Below are 6,917 nucleotides of genomic sequence, written 5' to 3'. Positions count from 1 at the left end.
ATTAAATAAAACCTCACATCCATCACAATGTCAAAAATTAGGAAGCTGTACAATACCAAGTGTTGCAGAAAAATGAGGAAAATATTAATCCTCATGCTCTACTGGTGAGAGTCCATATTTTTACAGCCATTCTGGAAAACTTTCTAGCAGCACTTAATGAAATTGATAATGTTGTATCTTGTGATTCAGAAATCTCTTCCTGAAAACAGATGTTTAAAAAACTGTGGTCCATAAGATGTTATGTTTGGGAATGTTTGTTGTGTAAGAGAACTGATTTGGAGAAAGCTAGGGAAGTCTGGTAAAGAGCAGTTGACACATATGATGGAATACTATGCAGTGATCAGATGCAATAAATTATTTACAGCCTCATGAATAGATCATGAAAATAGTGTATGGTTAAAAAAGTAAAAAACAGAATTATGTCTATCATATCACAGGATTTAGACAAATAAACATACATTTGAAAACTATTTTTTTCAAGAAAAATATATCTAAGGAGCAATATGAAACACATTAAATGGCGGCTTTATGGGAGAGATTAGTGAGAGTAGGGGATAGAGAAACGTTTAGAAAATAATGAAGTAAATCACAAGAGGGCTCTTGCTAAACTGATAATTAGTGTACCATGAACCGATTTGTAATATGAACTCAAATCTATGTACTTGAAGAACAAAAACCCCCAAAAATCCAAATCATTGGTCCACTCTTTGTAACTGTGTTTGTCATGCCTAAGTCACTTAATCCTTCACGGCTTTAGTTTCTTGATCTGGATACGGTAATGAAAAATACCTTACTCTTTAAAATTAGGATTAAATGAGATAAAATGCAGTGAGCTCTTAGCACAGTACAGTGCTGGAACATGGTAAACGTCAGTGTGTGTCAGACATTTGGAGGCTGTCCATGTAACTTACTGGTTTAAGACAGAGTTCTTGGTGCCAGGTAGATCTACTGTTTCCAGAGCTGGCTGTGCCACCAGGCATCTGTGAACTTGCTCAAGTTATTTACATTTCTTAAGCCACAGGTCTATTCTCTGTACAATGGGCATAGACTAAAAGCTAGCTATGTTGTGAAGATCACCATCTTAGTGTGTTCAGGCTGCTATAACAGCAGAAATTTATTTTTCACAGTCTTGGAGGCTGGAAAATCCAAGCTCAAGGTACTATCAGAGTCATTATCTGGTGAAAACCTGCTTTCTGATCCATAGTTAGCTATCTTCCCATTGTGTCCTCATGTGAAGAAAAGGGGCAAGGGAACTCTCTGGGGTTCCTTTTATAAGGGCACTAATCCCATTCATGACGGCTCAACCTTCATGACCTAATCACCTCCCAAAGGCTACATTTTCTAATGCTATTACATTAGGGATTAGGATTTAACATATAAATTTGGGAGGAGTCAGAAACACATTCCATCTATAGCAAGCATACACAAGCAATGCAAATGAAGTTGTTAGCTAAGAGCCGGTGTAAAATAAATGCTCAATGAACAGTTATTATTTTTATTATCTATTATTAAAAGTTTAAAAATTGAAATTAGGTTCATCTAAACATTCTGTTTAGGTAATAACAGAAGTAAAAATGATAGGAAATAAAGATTCAATTTTCATTTTTTATTCATCCAATCCAATGGTTTTCAAATTTTTGGTCCCGGGTCCCTTTACAGTTTTAAAAACTATCAAGCACCCCAAAGAATTTTTATGTGGGCAATCTCTGTCAATATGTTCCAAGTTAGTGATTTAAAATGAAACATTTAAAATATTTATTTATTAATTCTACTAATATAGCAATGAGAAACCCATATCATGCTAACAAAAACAATACATTGTAAAATGCAATTGTATTTTATGAAACAAAAAGAATAATGAGAAGAGAGGCATTGTTTTATGTTTTTGCAAACCTCTTATGTCTGGCTGACTAGAAAACAGCCGGAATCTTATATCTGCTTTTCTATTCTATCTGTTGTAATATGTTGTTTAGGTTGAAATGTATAAAGAAAATCCAATCTCACAAAGGTATGTAGTTGAAAACAAAAATTTTTTAAAATAATTTTTTATTTTTTAATTACAGTTGACACACAATATGATATTATGCAATGTCTTTTTGAATAAGTGTTTTTGGGCTTCTTCAGATAAATACCCAGAAGTGGAATTAATGGCTTAGACTTTGTCTACGTTGTCTGGTGTAAGTATTGTTACCCCAGCTTTTTGTTGTTGTTATACATTTTTCTGAAATATGTTTTTTCATCCCTTTACTTTCAGTCTGTGTGTGTCTTTTGATCTGAAGTGAGTCTCTTATAAATAGCATATGTACAGTATTGTTTTCTTTTTCATTCAGCTGCCCTATGTCTTTGATGGAGGCATTTAACCCACTTAAATTTAAAGCAATTGTTAATAGATATGTAGTTATAGTCATTTTATTATTTCATATTATTTATTAAATATGCCATGTTAAACAATTTTTTCTTTTTCTTCTTAAAGAAGTCCCTTTAATATTTCATGCAAAACTGGCTTGGTGATGATGAGCTCCTTTAGCTTTTTCTTGTCTGGGAAGCTGCTTATCTGTCTTTCAATCATAAATGATAGCTTTGCTGGTTTTAGGTGCTTGCTTTTCATCACTGAGTATTTTGTGCCAATCCGTTCTGGCCGGCAAAGTTTCTTTTGAGAAATTAGCTAACAGTCTTAAGGGATTCTCTTGTAGGTAAATAATTGCTTTTCTCTTGCTGCTTTTAAGATTCTTTCTTGGTCTTTTACCTTTGGCATTTTAATTATATTATGTCTTGGTGTGGGCCTCTTTGGATTCATCTTGTTTGGGACTCGCTGTGCTTCCTGGGCTTGTAAGTCTATTTTCTTCACCAGGTTAGGGAAGTTTTATGTCATTATTTCTTTAAATAGATTTTCAATTTCTTGTTCTCTTTCTTATGCTTGTGGTACCCCTGTGATGCGAATGTTAGTATGCTTCATGTTGTCCCAGAGGCTCCTTAAACTATCTTTATATTTTTTAGCTTTTTTTCTTGTTGCTGCTCTGATTGGGTGTTTTCTGTTACCTTATCTTCTAAATCACTGATTTGATTCTCTGCTTCATCTAATCTACTGTTGATTCCCTCAAATGTATTCTACATTTCAGTTATTGTATTTTTCCTTTTTGGCTGGTTCTTTTTTGTGTTTTCTACCTCCATTTTTATGTCTCCTCTTTGCTGAAATCTGAGCTGAGATCACTGAGCATCCTTACAACCAGTGTTTTGAACTCTACATCTGGTAGACTGCTTGTCTTCATTTTGTTTAGTTCTTTTTCTAGAGCTTTGTTCTGATCTTTCATTTGGGACATTTCTTTGTCTCCTCATTTTGGCTGCCTCACTGTGTTTGTTTCTGTGTATTAGGTAGAGTTGCTATGTTTTCAGGTCTTGGTAGAGTGGCCTTATGTAGTAGATGTCCTGTAGGGACCAGGGCACAGTCTCCCTGATAACCTGAGCCAGGTGCTCAGGTATGACACTTGTGTGGGTTGTGTGCTCTACTGTCCTAGTTGAGTCTTGACTGCTGTTGGCACATTAGTGGGAGTGGTTGACTCTTAGGCCGGTTGATTATGAGGAGTGGCCGTGATTACAGTGGAGGAGCTGTTGTGCAGGGGCTGACATTACAAAGTAGGATTTGCATTTGCAGGGATCTGGTGCCTGACAAGTCTGCCCTCTGAGTGTGTCCTTTGTGTAGGTGGTTGGGTGGTGCTTTGGTGTGTTCTGAAGCTGGCCACAGAGAGTGTTGCTTTTGGGGCCTCACAGGAGGGGTTCTGCTGAGGTCAAGGTCAGCCACTGCCTGTGCCCTGCCCAGAGCCACTTGATATGAGCTATAGGGTATCTGCAAATGGTTGCCACTTATACTGAGCCTGGAGGTGGTTGAGAGAGGCTAAGCTATGAATTGAGGCCAGCTGTTGTTGCTAGTGCCAGACCTGGGAATGCTTTGTAAGAGGAATGTGGCATGCTGAGGTCAGATGCTGCTTATTTGGAAATTGTGAACCTTTGAGAGATTCTAGAAAAGTCCATAGCAAGAGGAAAATAGGCCATTTGTATGGAAAAGCCACTGGAATCAGCTTAGGTTGGTCTGAAATTTGGGTGTGGCAGATTCTTAGGGAATCACTAGGGCAGAGTGACCAGTGTTAGCCAGGTTGATAGAGACTGAGATACTGAGGGATGGAGGAAAGTAAATCTTGGCTGCACACTGGGTGTGGGGAGGGCTCAACAAAGGAACAATGGATTCTTTCTACACTTCTGTCTGGGACAAATCTGCTCCTCAAACCCTCACCCTGAAGCCAGACAATTCAGTTCCTCACTCTATGACCCTGATGACTTTCAAGCTTCTGCTCCAGAGCTGAAACTCACAGTGAGTGAGCCCCTCAGTGAGTAAGTTTGAGCATGAGCACTTTAAGAGGAACACCTGGGCCTCCATCAAACTTCCATCTCACTCAGCCACGATCTCTGCTGGTTTTCACAGCCAAAAGTTTTGGATACATTTTCCCCCAGTTTTGGAGACCTTTTTTACCCTGGGCTAGATAGCCAGTTATGGAACTTATTCTCTTTGCTCCTCAGGGAGACCTTCACAACCAAGACATTCCTTCTGATTTTTCACCTCCACACATGGATGTGGGGCCTGCCCATTCCACATTTCCATCCTTCCTACCAGTCTCAATGTGGCTTTTGTGTGTGTATACCATTAGGTATAGGACCTCTGTTCAGCTACACTGCAGGCAATTCTCAGTGATAGTTGTTCTGTAGTTTAGTTGTAATTTTGATGTGGTCATGGGAGGAGGCGAGCACAGCATTTAGCTACTCCACCATCTTTTGAAGAATGTTTTAATAGCATTTTCAGATAATTGTGCCATTATTCTTTGATGTTATACCAAAACTTTACACATAGTAATTTCTTCAAAGTTAGCTGCAGTATCTACAGCTAATGTAGTCTGAAATTGTATTAATGAAATTTTATTTTCTGTTAGATTAAAATCCATTGATTTAATTGATACTTTAAATAGCAGTCACTACCTTTTTGGCACCAGGGACTCATGCTCCTATGAGAATCTAATGCCTGATGATCTGAGGTGGAGCCGAGGCAGCGATGTTAGCGCAGGGGAGCAGCTGCAAGTACAGATGAAGCTTTGCTCACTTGCCCGCCGCTCACCTCCTGCTGTGTGGCCCAGTTCCTAACAGGCCACAGATCAGTACTGGTCCATGGCCCGGGGGTGGGAACCCCTGCTTTAAATAGATACTTTACAATTTGTTTTTATTTCAAGTGTTTTTTTTCAAACAAATATGGTGTTTTATGAAAAAAGTAGCTGCTTCAGCTAGCTATCCATTAACACAAGTTCTTTTTCTTGAGACAACCATTGTTCTTGAATATGCACCTCTGGCTTTATGCATACTTCCCATTTCATCATTTAGAATATTTTAAAAATATTCAATTATTATAGTATGTAAATTAATAATTTTATTGCATCATCAGGGATGTTTGAAATTGGTACCTTTTTGTATCGTATGTGGTGGTGAGGAGCACAGTTTGGTGCTACTATCATAATTTATGCTAAGTCGCCAGTAGTCTTACTCACCACTTACTCTGCAAACAACACTTTGCTGTGATTTTGAAAATAGTTATGACCTTATGAATCCCTGGACCTGACTTTGAGCACTGTGCATCTAATCTGTTGAAGTTATGATTGCCTTCTCATTTCCCAAGGCAGTGTTTTCCATCTTTCCTGATGGTGGCAATGTGAAGGAAAACCTAGAGAAGAAAATTGTTGAAATTAGAAGGTAGGAGAAGAATAGTAAGAAGAAAAATGTGCGTATAGGCAAATCAGTTTAGGAGACTCCATCACGCTCCCACATAAGAAAACAGCCTGAAATTCATGAACATGAACATGAGTTTTGGTAAAGCAAGGCAGTATAACATTTCTATAATTCCTGATGATTTTACATGCAGTGATCAATAGGGCCCACAGCAGTTGACTTCTCTGTTTTAGTTGGCTCTGCCATTGGCATCCAAGCTGTAGAAGGATCACAATTAACTTCCAATCCTTCTCCACTGGTAGACCATTCTTTTGTTATTTAAAGCAAAGACTCCTTAGGTTCCACACTTCTTAAAGCCTTTGTAATACCCTGTTGATACTTTCCTTAAGTTGATGTACCATTTAGGAAATTCTGAATGCCCGTGAGTATCATCACCAATTACCTCCATTATTAATGGATACCCACTGTTACATTCAACATTCTATATTCCCATATTTCATGGATGTGTATTTTGAACCTCACATTTTTTTTCACTTTGCCCTTACCACTGTCCCTCCAAGTTTTTCCATTCGGCCCTGTGATTATTAACTGCTTTGTAAATCAGGCTACAAATCACTTTTTATTGCTTCTTCTCCATACTTCTGAAACAGCTACTATACCATGTTAATGTTACATTTTATATCCCAAAGAGAGGGGTTATGACCTACACGTACACTTTCTAACAGATTTATTTCGCAGCCAGACTGCTAGGTCAATGAACCTCTTTATCTTGTAGCACCAGGAGCTTAATAAGCCCTGCTTTTCCAAACCAGTAGCACTTCAGAAAAATGTCAATGTAGGAAACCCTGATGGGGAGTAATCAGTTGAAATGTTTGACTTTTTAACAAAGGAGATATTGTATCTAGACTATTGTTTAATCCTCAGGCAATTACAGAACACATTAAAATAAACCCTTCGCTTTACTCTCAAACCCCACTTCTATGCACATGCACAGTAAGAAAATGTGGAGAGCAGCCTGGAGTTATATCTACTTTCCTTATTAGTGATTCTTGATTTGAGATTTTGTTTTATTTTTAAATTTGACCTTGATGTGCATCAAGGAGACACATTAGTGGTGCTAAAGCACCTGCTGGCAAGACAGGTATCTGGGGAAA

Source organism: Pteropus alecto, unplaced genomic scaffold (genome assembly GCF_000325575.1).
Source record: "Pteropus alecto unplaced genomic scaffold, ASM32557v1 scaffold109, whole genome shotgun sequence".
In the NCBI taxonomy this organism is placed as follows: Eukaryota; Metazoa; Chordata; class Mammalia; order Chiroptera; family Pteropodidae; genus Pteropus; species Pteropus alecto.
Note: the sequence above shows the minus strand (reverse complement) of the source record.